Source organism: Notolabrus celidotus, chromosome 6 (assembly GCF_009762535.1).
Source record: "Notolabrus celidotus isolate fNotCel1 chromosome 6, fNotCel1.pri, whole genome shotgun sequence".
Classification (NCBI taxonomy): domain Eukaryota; kingdom Metazoa; phylum Chordata; class Actinopteri; order Labriformes; family Labridae; genus Notolabrus; species Notolabrus celidotus.
The window spans coordinates 22,803,002-22,817,100 of NC_048277.1; the positions used below are offsets into that span (position 1 = coordinate 22,803,002).

Here is a 14,099-nt window from a genome sequence, read left to right on the forward strand (position 1 = left end):
TTGAGTATCTGTACTTTACTTGAGTATTATTTTTCGGGGTACTTATTACTTTTACTCCACTACATTTATATCAGTGCTCTAGTTACTCACTATTTTTGCTTTGAAGTCAGCTCATGAATTTCCTTCTCTTTTCTGAAATCTGATCCCTAAGACAGTAAAATGTGTTTGTGTAGTTCTGTTTGTCTCAGTGGTTTAGTCGTACCTGTATATCCAGCGCCTCCACAGTTGAACATGGAGCAAACAGAGCAGATTTCACTCCGATCAGGCAGTTCATTTAGAGGTGGTAATGATGGCTATAATTCCCCACCTGAGTACCTATGGTCATATCTTCAGCCGTCTTAGAGGTTTTTTTAAATGAAGAATTATAGATATCGTTTGAAATGTTCTCCCTGTTTCCTGCTCTGCCCATACATTCAAACATTCACTGTCCAACCTGAGAAAGCGTGTTGAGCCACGTAACGTTTGTTTCATTCCAGATGACCATTTCAAACTAAGTTGTCTGTGCTTGGAGTAACTTAGTTTCTGTTTTTATTCCATGGTATAGTTTTTAGAGATTTCAAGTAATGTTTTCTAGATAAACATAAAGTAACCAAATGTACGCCTAAGTATTTTTGACTGCACTTACGTATTTTGAAAATACAATGTTTTGAGATATATCAAATTATCATTATAATTGCAACTTCATAAAACCTCTACCTAAATTGAGTTTAGTAAACTGTGGTATAACGTGATTTATTAAGTAATTTAAAGGAAGGAGTTTTTAAACTACTGTTATCATGACATTATTGCAAGTCATCCACCCTAAATGCAAGCTAGCATTAGCCAACAAAATTGAATTACCCTGCTGAGTAAGACCCCTTAATACTTTCCCCAAATGTGCGTTACATCCTGACCTGAGAGTCTCCACTGGACGGAACTTATTTGTGTGAGTGTGTGAGTGTGTTTCGGACTGTCTGTTGTGGAAGGTCCTCTGTTGATACCCAATTTTACTCTTGCTATCAGCTGGTGTTGCTACTTGTATGTAGAAGCTGAAGACAGGCACATTTAACTGTCCCAATTTTCCCAAGTCCTTTAAAAATACAAGTCCACAGGCTCTTGAAGGCAAATAGAAAATAAGAAGGGTCTTTTTTTCTGTTTTATTGCAGTTTTTTCACCCACTGACAATACCAAGCTATCAAAGCATGAGAGTAGCCTCACATAGTGCCTGAAAGATTAAATATGTGTTGTTATCTTGTTTGTGACAGGCTCTAAAACACATTGTTTCCACTGGTTTGTGTTGTGCCACTACTTTATTCCACACCAAGTGCACTCGCTGGACCCAGTGTTTACTTTACAAGATTGTCGCAGTTTGAGCATCAATATATCTTGGAGACTTGGAGGATGAGGGTGCCCATAAAATGTAACTTAGCCACAAGACTCCACTATCTCTCACAATCTTTGCTATCTTTGTTGACTTTGAAAATTGAAGTTCTTACCTTGTAAGAGACATTTCTTATACTGGGTCCATGTTCACTACAATGATGCAATTTGTGGTTTAGGGTTTCACTGTCAGGGTTTACTCAACCGTTAAATGCATAACCATTATTTTCATTCAAGAAATGTTTGTAATTTTTCTCTTGTTTAGCTGAAGAAGAGGCACTGAATTGGATATCTCAATCCGGATTTGTTCCTCCCCACACAAGGCAGAGATGACCTTCTTATGACCTTTACATTAAAGCAAGTAAGTGCACCTTCTCTGTCTGATGTCACTCTGTAATTCTCTAAAAATAACTCTTAAAGAAGCACCGTAATCACATCCCGAGGTAAAAGCAAACCCTTATGATTATTAACCAGCTGACTCAAGGTTTTCTTCGAAGAAAACATGAACTGAAGTTAGCAATCTGCTGTTATGACTGTCCTTTTAAAAATAGTAATTTACATTATTTGTGAAGTAGAATGAAAAATGGAACATACTTTGGAGACTGAAGAAGTCTGGCTGTAATTTAAGATACCTCCATGAATAAAACAAATGTAGTTGTATCTTCCTAAAAGACCTGAATCATTATTCTTCTATTCGTCATTTGCTTCTTTATTAATATTAAAATTCCATTGATGACATAGTCAATTCAAATTGAGTAATACTGAGAAATATTGCCTCAATATTAAATCATGCCTCCTGAAGGTCTCCTGGGTGCAGCAGGGCTAATTACTGGGGATATATTTCTGCGGCTTAGTCTGCTGCAATGCTTCTGTCATAATCAATGAGCCTTGTAACACTCAATTAGAAACTAATTGGATTTGTGTGTGTTCGAGGTGGAAAAACATGTACATTTGAGCGGACATGAAAGAACGGCTTATCTGTGTAGACAGCTGTGATGAAGTTGAATTGGGTTGGCCAATTGTAAATTTCAGAAAAATTCAGTCAGTCTAAGCATATTCCAGCATACCAACCCCCACCACCTCCTCCACCTCCATCTCCAGCATACCGCAACACACACAGACACAGCTGCTGTTTATTTGGCTGTGTAAAAACAACTTTGATTTATATTATAATGTGATTTTAACAATGGAATTTGTCACTTGGTTTAAGCTAAATATGACTAAATTTTTAAGTCCCCATGTACTGTTCACATTGTTGTGAATCTTCATTCAGAAGATTGTAACAGGTTTTGGAAACATCAAATAATTAAGTGTATTTACATACACGTCCTACTCTTGATCTACACCGATCAGACATGATGACCACCTGCCTTATATTGTGTAGGCACCCCTTACTTCAGGTCAGGGTCTACACAGCCATGGCTTGATGAGACAGGGACTCCACCAGACCTCTGAAGGTGTGCTGGGGTACCTGGCACCAAAACGTAAGCAGGTCCTGTGAGTCCTATACAATAAGGATTCAAGGTTTTTTATTGTCATACCAACACAAGCTGTCGCATAATATTGGACGAAATTTCGTTTCTCAGGTCCCCTATAAAGCCACAAAGAACACACAATTAAAGGAAGACATGAGTGATAAATATAAAAATATAAACACAAATATAAATATTGTGCATGGACTGATTGAGCTATTTATGTCATTGTGCAATTGAATGTGCAAATGCACAATGTGCATGTTTTGAGGTAGTCTGTTTTATTGTACTGTTCATGTCAGAGTCTGTATGGCTGAGGTAGGGTGGGTTCTCCATGGATCAGACTTGGTTGTCCAGCAGACCCCATAGGGCCTGGATTGGAGATCTGTGGGGGGCCATGTCAACACCTTAATCTCGTTGTCCTGTTTCTCCAGACCTTCTTCCATTTTTCTCTGATCCAGTTTTGATGCTGATGTGGCGATAATAGGCCCCAATATTCTGATCTCTGTAGTTTTATTGTACTCTTGGTAGCATATCAAGGTAACCCAAAACCAGGATAGGTACACATAACATGCATAATAATTTACCTGAATACCTAGAAACTCAACTACAGACAGGATTGTTGCATGCATGTGAACACACTCACTGTGAGGTGTAGGGGTAGTATTGCTTGGCGACATGCTGTGAACTTCTTTGGTTCTGTATTGACAGAAGGATGTTATTGCGTTGTTTAGCTTTTGTTTCAAACATTTAAACAAGACATTTTACTTTTTTTAAACATTAGTTGGCGTTTGAGACATCCAACCCTTAACATTTGGGATGATGTCTTGGTGTACTGTAAGGTTTTTTGCTTCCACTGAAACAGTTGTCATCTATAGTTGACCTAGCTTGTTCATTTGAGCAGTCATTAGTATCATCTGTCTGTTATTTATGAGCCAAGTTGTGGTTGTCTGACTGTGAGTTAAATCTCAGGAGAGTAACTTAGCACAGAATAAGGTGTGCTGAAAACACAGATGGGACTTAAAAACTTTGGCCACCTCAACAAAATATCTTTATTACTACTGGGACTGAGGTGTGATTCCAAACTTTTTAAAGTGACTGCTTGCAATGATAACACATCTTCAATACTAACAACCTTTTTTTTCCCAATATAAGTGCTAAATTCAAAATAAACACCGGTATATGTTGCGAGCATATCTTTTATTTAAATCAATTTTAACAGAGGCAATAAGAATTATTAAATCTGAGCAGCTTAGTCAGAACAATTTCCTTGAAATGGATTTTAATCATCTCCTTCTATATAAGCTTCCATTCTGCAATATCTATTGTGATTAAACATAAACGAACAGTAGGGGGGAAAAAAATCTATTTCAGTCGCACGGGTCATTTCTGTTTTGATATATCACTGTTATTGTTGTAAGTCAGGAGTGAAAGATTTATTTCCTTGCTTATGAGCACTGAGGATTGGATGTTATATCTAAGGAGCCAGTGACAAGTACAAATCTTCCTGATAGTTATTAAAGTGGTCGTGATCACTTTGCTGCAGACATGCCGGTGTGCAGCGCTCAGTCTGTCACATTCCTGCTGCGATGGCCTGACAAGCGCCTTGAATTTATGACGGCGAGGCAGGGTCGAGTCTGAGTTATAATAATCCTCTTTATATAAGCGTTTGGAGAACACCTTGGCAAACACTCCATGTACACTTTAAGATTTATTTTTTCATCACTGTCATTAAATGATTGTTTAAATGTTCTACTGAATAGAAAGACGTAGATTATATGTAGTTCTTTTATACATGACATTTTATAATATCAACATATATTATTATATATTTACCATTTAATCAATACTTCTATGATAGCGTCACCAGAACTAGATAATTTAGACCTGAAAGGTTGATTGCTGCCTCTTTGCATTAGACTACATTAGATTATAAAGGTGTGTATCATTTGTGGTTAGTGTGGTCTCTATACCATATATTATGTTGCAGTGAGATAAAAAGGATGATACACTGAGTGTGCAAAGCAAACAAAGGGTGGATCCTCTGTTATCAATATTTGTTGTTTACTGCTCTTTCATATGGTATATGTGTTGTGTGTGTGTGTGTTTGTGTGTGTGTGTGAGGTGATGTCTCTTTTAGTTTGGGTGTTGTTCCTGTCAGCGTGATAGATGATGTCCTTGCTGTGGCCTCTATTTTGTCATTCAGTGTGTGTATGTGTGTATGTGAGTGTGTGTGTTGTTTGGGTGATCCGTGTGAGAATACATTGAAAGGTTTTGGTGATGTGGGTCATAAGTGCGTGTTTGATTATTGGTTTGTTGTTGAATCTCAGCTGTTGCGGTCTTATCTTATAATGTGTGAAACCTGAGGTTGGAAAGTTCATTCGTATTGATGTATTTGACCTTTTTTTTTCCTGGAATCAGGAGCATTATTTGTTTTTGTTTTTGAGCTTGCTCTTTAAGAACAAATATTGTATCACTTAGATGTGAGGGAAAGGCCAAATGACTAGTCTTGGCTTTTAAACCCAGCCTATTAAATCCGCCAAACACAACAAATGTCTCATATTAGAAAAGGGAAATGAAAAGCGCCATCATCAATTTGCACTGAAATGATGCACACACACATTTCATCCCAGAAGACGTGCTATGAATATGGATTTCCTCCACAAAGCAACATGTCCTGTCTCACTCTGATGGAGGATTTGCATTTCTCACATCTCAAGAGTTTTTAATTATGAAATGAAATTTCACCCCAGCATGCCTCACATAATTGCTGTCAAAACGAGAGATTTGCCAAATTGTCCCAAAAGAGCCAATTGAGGGCAGAGAATACTGATTTGTGTTTGGTTCCCTGAATGCACAAGATTTGTACATCATGTGTGTGTGTGTTTCTGTAAAGGGATGTATTATGTATCTCTGTTTGTTTGTTTGTTTGTTTTAGGAAATTTGTGTATGAACGCTATGTTGGCCTGTGTCTTGAGTTTGTAGATTAAATTGGAAGAATACAGCCCTTATTCAAGCATCGGCAATGCTATCACCACATTTAATCAATACTGGATTAAAAAATGCAAAATCTTAACAGTTAAGTGTTTCTCCCATGGCTGGAATAAAACCTTAATCGACTCTTCTTTGGGGTTTGTAAATCAAATGTTTGGTCATAGAGCATGCCTTTCAGCAAACCATCATCTAAGCCACGGGGCCTGAGTCAGACCACCTTTCATAAGAGACGATGCCTCCTGGTCTAAAAGCGTTAGATTTTCTGATGAATAATGTATTCATGGTCTGAAGCTGCAGACATGTCTCACTGTGTGTTCAGAGGAGCTTGACTTTCACACGTCTCTGCTGGAATGAGGCTGAATTGAGAGCTTGTCTCGCCTATCAGCAGCTGTGGGGAATATCCTGTTATGCAAAAAAAGATGGAGTAAAGATTTATCAGATTTAAGGATGCTTGTTTTAGGCTGAAGGCCACCCACGTAATAGCCACACAGTTGGAACACTGGCTGACAGCCAGAATCATACTGAGTTTTGTTTGTGTCATCCTTAAAATGTTCATTGTTTATACTGTAATTGTAATGAAAAGTCTAGATTTTGCATTTACATTCCAAAAAGATATACAACATTATTAAACCAGTGTATGATATGCAATAATTTACACTAGTTTGCAATAAATCTTATATTTTTAAAAGGGAAAGTCCTTTATTTTGTTTAGAATTGGCAGAGAAATGTTTAATGACTGTGCTGAGTTTTAAGCATAGACTGTATAAAATATGGATGTAGTGTCCGTGAAGTCACCTATCTGTTTCTGAAGCGCTGTTTTGAAGCCAATCGTCGGCGGGACCCATATTGCTGCTGTCGAGCGATTGTGACGTAAAGAGGCAGGCTTTGAGCCTCCTCGCCAACAGCTACAGTGTTCCCGCCTGTCAATCAAGTCAGCTGTGCTTCTGATTGAAAGACTCGTAATCTCAATATCTTTGAATTTGACGCGTTATAAAAAATTCACCCCCGTACAGTGTGTGCCGATTGAGAGCTATGAGCTATCCAGACTACACTGGTCTTTTGTACCAGGCTGTAAACATGTTTATTTCTGCTGTAAAGATCGGCTTTTTTTAATTATCGTGTATGTGGTTTCCAGTACTTCTGGAGCCAGCCTCAAGCGGATCCTCCATGAACTGCAGTTTTTAACACTTCCGCATTGGACTCATATTTTTGGACCAGAGGTTGCTGCTTAGTTTTAAGACAACATTTCTTTTTTGTTATTTAAAAAAACAAAACTGAAAACCAAAAATGAGGAAACCAAGGCTGAAAAACCGAAACCCCGAAATAAATTATTATGCCAATTATTAGTAATGATCTTTATAACGCTGATCAAGTACAGTCGTGATGAAGTTCAGAGGATCTAAATAGATCTCACTTTTCATTGTTTTCACTCCGTGGTCCATCTCAACCTCTTTGCTAAGAAGACGCTTTAGTGCTGCAATTAAAGGAATAACGGATGCAGACATATTGGCCCTTATCCAGACCATGATCCAGACAAGCGCGTACTGGTTGCGTTTTTTGCTTGCGTCATCACAACATTCTGTTTCGACCGTGTTGTTTCGGTGATTAAAGTCTTTTGGCCAAAAACCAAAAATTCACTTTCGGGCCATTTTCAGCCGAAAATTTTTGGTGGCAGAATTTTTGGTGCATCCTTAATATTAATGTTATAGAAACAGTTGTGTTTATTAGCAGGCAACACATTAATATGAGATATTTCATCTGCTCTATATCAGAGCTTTGGTCTCACAGAATGAGTAAAACAAACTCAGCAAGACTTTTCAACAAGGATTAGATGACTGGGTTTTAGTTGAACTGGATCAATATCAAAGATCAAATATTCTTCCTCTCGGTACAAAGGCAATCAGATCTGTTGTCCTTTCATAACAAAGAAGATTGGAGCATAGCAAAGATGGTTCCTTATCAACGTAGGTGTTTGTTCTGCCTGGTCTGTAAGCCGAAGGATTTTGACCAGAGTCATAAAACGTGTCTGTTTGAAGGTGTGTTACTAAAGCTGAGATAAATACCAGTGAACTCTTGAACAATACAGACAAATTGTGCCAGAAATAAGATTGGGAGTGTTATAGTTTGATGTAACAACTGATAATATAACATATTCACATGCAGTCAGTTTCATAACACCCTTACATACTCTCTTAAACCTATCCAGTCATTCCCGTCTCTGTTAATGGATTGCAGTGATTTCTTTGAAGACCCAGACGTAGTCAGCAAGATGATTTGTAAAAGTCGGTTCAGCACAAATGGCCAGGCGAGCAGGAATCTGGGTGTTCTCTGAAGCCGATGCAAATCCCACTGAGACTGTGGAGCCATCACACCACACAGGTCTCCCGCAAAGATCACTCACACCAGACTCCATTAGCAAACGGCTGCTCTCCACATGTCACTGCCCCAACAAAGACACACGTATTCATCCGACACTAGAGGTGGAATGCTAAAAGTCATAAATAAGGATTCTGTAAACACAGTCTGACACTAGAAAAGGCTTGTGTAATTTAGAAAACAATGTTGTGTAACACTTAAACCGGTGTATTTATGTTGTAGTCATTTGAAGTGTTTGACTCTAAACAAACCGGAGATTAAATTACTTTCATTGATATGACGTGTTGAAGTCAGTGGCGGTTCTGGGGAGGGGCCAACAGGGGCCAGTGCCCCTGTAAAACTGAACCTGGGCCCCCCTGTGGCCCCCCTCCACACTAAACAAATTTTATACAATAAAAAAAGCTTATCGCACCAATGTTACAGGCGGAACACATGCTTGTGGCACTTGGTTCCAGTCCCTTAGAGCACTAAGGGACTCAAGTTGAGTGTAAACAGCCAAACAACTGTTGTCAGTCTGCATTTTGATATCGTACACAGTAGTATGTCTAGTATATGGGATGCACTGATGTTTTGCCAGTTTGTTCTCAACCGGTCCTTGCCCTTCTCAGTCTCTTTTGTCAGGGTTGACTGTGTTCCTCTGACAACACCCTTGGCCCCAGCCTGGCCCCCCCAGTAAAATTGGTCTAGAACCGCCACTGGTTGAAGTCAGGTTTAGATGATAAAAGCAAGCGATGATTTTTCAAGACAGGAGTTGATTCTCAAAGCAACATTTGTGTCACCTACCTCGTTAGTCTAGTTTCTGGGACCCCACTTAGGACCCTTTTTGACTCCTTGTCAACACCCAAGACTGTTAGTGGCTTATATCTTCAAGCTCTTCCCCAGTCTGGTCAGAACTGAAGAAGCCTTTCGGAGGAGAGGTGAAACGTCTTCAAGAATTTCTAACAGTCCAATTGCCTTACGGATCAAGCTTTGGATTACCATGACCTGGATGACTGAGAACCTTCACAGACACTAAACATGATGTTATTTCTGCAGCTTAATGAAAATATGACTGAATTATCCACGTAGAAGCCAACATTTTGCAGTCATTTACAATTAGTCATTTACATTTTTGGGGACATCTGCTTAGTATTATGTTGCTGCATTTGTGCTCATGGTTTCCCCCGATGCATTACCAGTATTGGTTTTGGTATCCACCTGCTGTCATGGTGACATCATGCCATGGTATTGATTTCCTGGTAGACTTGGTGTGCAGAACTGAGTCATGTTTCCCGGAGAGGTTTGATGATAAGCCGGTGAGGAAACCCCTGTGGGCCTAGTATGGGCAGGGCAGAATACATCATGTCGCTTTTCTCCCCCCTGATTTTAGTCTGAGTTGTTCCACCAAAGATGATTTCTGACACCATTTCCATAACGTTATAGTGCCTACTTTTTCTCTATAGGCTGCTCCCGGTGTGATTGGATCATAAAAACGCCTCTCTTAGCTGAAGGAGTCAAGCAGCTCTTTTTCATGTGACCTACACCTTAATTAGTACTGCAACAGATTGTCATTTGCATGTACGTGCCCTGGTGAGTAGATGGGAGGTGGCGTACATATGGGGGGAGGATGATGGCACTTCAGGGCCAGTTTGCTTAACAGACCCTGAAGGTACAGCAGACTCAAGAGCGCTATTGTAGGATTTATTTTGAATACCACAAATGAGAACAGTTTAATTTCTTCTTCTTCAGATGCATTAAAGGGATCATTTGTGTGAAATGTGACTTAAAAGAAGAGTTTATTACCTTAAACTGTTGCACAAATAACATCACCATTTTTCAGATGTAATTTGCTGGAACTGTTTGAGAGCTAAAGCCTTTTAATTTCACCCTGTCCACCTTAACTGTGCCATTGGATAAGCACACCAGCTCAAAGAACTCTTCAAAGCGTCATTTTTCAAAGTGTACCCTGATCCTGACAAAAGACCCGCCTCATACCTGCTGGGAGCTTGTTCCTCTGGAGAACAGAGCCGAGCAGCGCTGTGAGACTCCTCCTTTTATTAAGCAGGCAGCAACATTAAGACGTGACATGCCTTTAGCTGTTTGCTTTAAAATAGAAAAGCCTTATCTGCCGCTTTTGTTCGAACATTAATACAATATCCATTCTGAGGTATCAGGATGTGATTTTGTAAGTTATTGGACTGTGACTGCTTCATGTTACATGTGCCATGTTTGTGCCCAGTGGAGCTCTCCTTTTGAGCATGAGCTTTGAACTCAAGCAGAAAAACAAGATTACAGCAACTGTAGAGGGATTTGTGAATAAGTGTGCCTAAAACAATAATAAATACACATTATTTAATCCTTAATTTATCAGAATCTATATATTTTCCCTTAAGAACAAGGATTTATCTTGTTCTGCTATCTTTCAATGACTGTAGATTTTAGCACTTAATTAGCACATCATCAGCATAGAAAGACACATTACTCTGTGCCCTGTATTGAATTTGTATTTGTAGATCATTATCTGAATCATTTATAAGCCTGGTTGTCAGGCTTACAGATGCTGCGGGCCAGTTTAATATCTCTCATCATCACTCATGCTGTTACTAAGCTGCTAACTCCGACTCATGCAAATATTATCTGCAGTGATTTGCATTTTTGACGCCGACATTGATCAATGCTCCATAGTCTGTTGCCTGCGCTCGTGTCTCCTCACACCTGAGTCCCTCACAGATGAAATCATGTAATATATTTTCTCTGGAAGAAAATTGTTCGTTTCCTGGACTCCACATTGACCATTCCTTCCGAGTTTAGTTGATTGACAGCTGGAATCCCTGAAAGCCAGGGCTGACTTGTTATTGCTCTGGGTCAGAAAGAGGCGAATAGGAGTTAGCCTTCATACAACCCCATATACTCTCAGCACTTCTCCCTCTTTTTTTCCTTTCTTTTTTTTTTCTTACTGTCCACTATCTTTCTGCTTCCTTATAAATTTCTCACCTCACACTGAATTATTGACCAGTCTGGAATCCTCTGAGACTAGGCTAGTGGTGTGTTGTTGTCCATCAGCTTCAGCACTGTGCTTCTTCTTAAAATCCCAAACCAAAAATGAAAACATGGCTGGATTTATCCTGTTCAGGATGTGAGGTGGAGGTAAAAGAAATGTTAGCTTTTCACTGACTGATACCTTAACAGCTTCACTCTGAACTGACAGGCAGAAAATAGTGCATGAATAAATACATATTTAGTGTGTGAACTGGCTTTAGATGACTTTGTATATATTTGCACCACACATAATGTTTAGAATATATTTATTCTCTATACACACATTGAATGTTCTCCAAGTTTTCACCTGTTTATTCAGACAGGGTCAAATTTTCTTTTTACATAATTTTTAGTACTCATGGCTGATTCTAGAGCAGGATTAGCAAAAATGCATGCATTTTCTGTTGAGGTATTCTTTTAGATGGACCAACTTTGCAAGATAAAAGAGCAAAATGGCGAGGAACAGGATTTAATGTCCATGTCTGTGCATATTTATGTTATTGGACATTTGTTGTGACACCAGAGCACACATCATGACACTGGGCTGTGACAGATAATGTTAATCTGATACGTCTACTCACCTTTTGTAAGCTAACTAATTGTAATAAATCAGCTCACAATGATTTCTCACTGTTACATTCCAGGAAATAAAATACATAGCTACAAATCAATACATTACTTACTACTACTAATAATAATTACACCAATTCAAAGGAGTAACTTATAACTATACTAATTGCTGTATTTCATGTAGATGTAACGGTGTCACTGCTCTGCTATATTATGAAGCCTTTATTGATGAATTAGTTACAAGTGTGATTTGTAGGTTTGACGTCTGAATCCTTTCCACAAACAGGTCATTATTGAGTCATTTCTCTTTGGTTCTTGGTCGTATTGATCGGCTCATATCTGTGTCAGAATTCGCACTTTGTTGAGGTTAATCCATTACAGGCCGCAGATTATTGAGATTATCAGAGTTTCTCAGATAAAATACTGAGAAATACAACTTTGGTTTGTTTAATCACAAGATTGAAATCAATCAATATCACAACACGTACGCTAACATCAATAACCCAAAACATAATTTTTAAATGCACTGTAAGGAGTTTTCATGTTGTGTTTATTCTGTTGACCTCGTTGGATGTTTGTCTGTGACGCAGGCTGAAGAGTGATGAGGTAATGTATTGATTTTATAGCTATGTATTTTATATCCTGTAATGTAACAGTCAGAAATAATTGTGAGCTGATTTATTACCATTAGTTAGTTTACAAAAGGTGAGTAGACGTATCAGATTAACATTACCTGTCACAGCCCGGTGTCATGATGTGTACTCTGGTGTCCCAATAAATGTCCAATAACATAAATATGCACACACATGGACATTAAATCCTGTTCCTCGCCATTTTGCTCTTTTATCTGGCAAAGTTGGTCCATCTAAAATAATACACAACAAGAAAATACATGCATTTTTGCTAATCCTGCTCTAGAATCAGCCATGAGTACTAAAAAATATGTAAAAATAAATTTAAATAAAGAGAAAATCCTCTTCCTGCTTGCTGACTTCTGCTAAACTTTACCAGCAGAGTTCTAAACATAGACACTTCCGAGTGAGTGCCGAAAATAGACGCAGCTTTTTACTATGTACGTCATGAAGAGACATCCGTATAAAAGTGAGACTGTTTCAAAATAAGTGAAAACTCCTCTCAGTGCCTTTAAAATGATCCGTTACGTAGGTCAAACTTTAAAGCAGATGTGCTGAAAAGTAACGACTACATCCAGTCAGAATCATTGTTGGATCGCAAATTGACTGCTGAGGTTTCACTCCTGTGAAAACATCATTATCAATATCTGTTGAATATATTTTAAAATTTTCAAACTTTACATTTTTAAGGCCTGTCTGATATGAAAGGAATCTTCTTGTTGCAATTATTCAATTTAGTTAATAGTGGGATAAAGAAACATATGTTAAAGAGTATATATAATAATAATAATAATAATGTATTTTATTTATCACGCACTTTACATTTGGAGCAAATCTCAAAGTGCTACAGGGCATAATAAAAGGGCAGTAGGTATAAAAACACGGTTAAAAACAAACAGTAAAATGCAGACACTTGTTAAAAACACTGTGGAAGGTCAAATGAAAACTATGGATAAAACCAGGGAAATAAAAACTAGGGAAAAGCCCTCTGAAACAAGAGCGTTTTTAGTCCCTTTTAAAAAGAATATATTATTTACATCATACACTTTCCTTGTCCACTTTTTTTAATTTTACATTTTACACAATAAGTAGTATGCAACGTGCTCCTCCTGAATCCAAAATAAATTTAAAAGGCTGTTTTGTCACCACTGAACTGGCACCAGCTGACCTAAGGCTATAGCTCACAATGAGTCAGCTTCATCTTACTGCATCAAAATGTGTGAAAGTACGAGCCTAGGCCTCCATGCAATGCAGTAAAACTTATAAATGTTTTTTGTCAAAGCATTTCTTGATTTTGAAAAGTATTTCTCTGTTACTTCGAAAAATTCAGACATTTATATGTAATTGCATTTCACCATATGACACTGATGAAGTGCACAGCCCTAAATTTAAGCATCATTTTCTCCTTTTAAAACGTAGTTTTCATCACAGAGCTGCTGAATCACTTCAAACTGACCATTTCCTGAATATTTTAATAACTCTAAAGGCTGTCTGAGATCTTGTGATGTTTTTTTTTTTTTTTCATCATAACTGTTTCAACTCAGCAGCCTGTGCCTGGAAACCACAGATGGTGCAGGGGAATGTTGATTCATGCAGTGCTGGAGGAGACCTTGCTGCTAAAGATGAATGCAGCTTCATTGTACTTCATTGTGCTGGACTAATTATTCCAGTGACAAGT

At 38.3% G+C, this 14,099-nt stretch overlaps 1 long non-coding RNA gene across 7 annotated transcripts in view; it reads left to right on the top strand.

Annotated features, from left to right (window-relative positions):
* The window catches only part of LOC117814819, a 42,731-nt gene that overhangs the window by 1,213 nt on the left and 27,419 nt on the right, over nucleotides 1-14,099 (top strand). For all 7 annotated transcript variants that reach the window (XR_004631641.1, XR_004631642.1, XR_004631644.1 and 4 more), the window contains one exon: nucleotides 1,625-1,720. This is a non-coding gene — a long non-coding RNA (uncharacterized LOC117814819). The remainder of the gene's footprint in view (nucleotides 1-1,624; nucleotides 1,721-14,099) is intronic.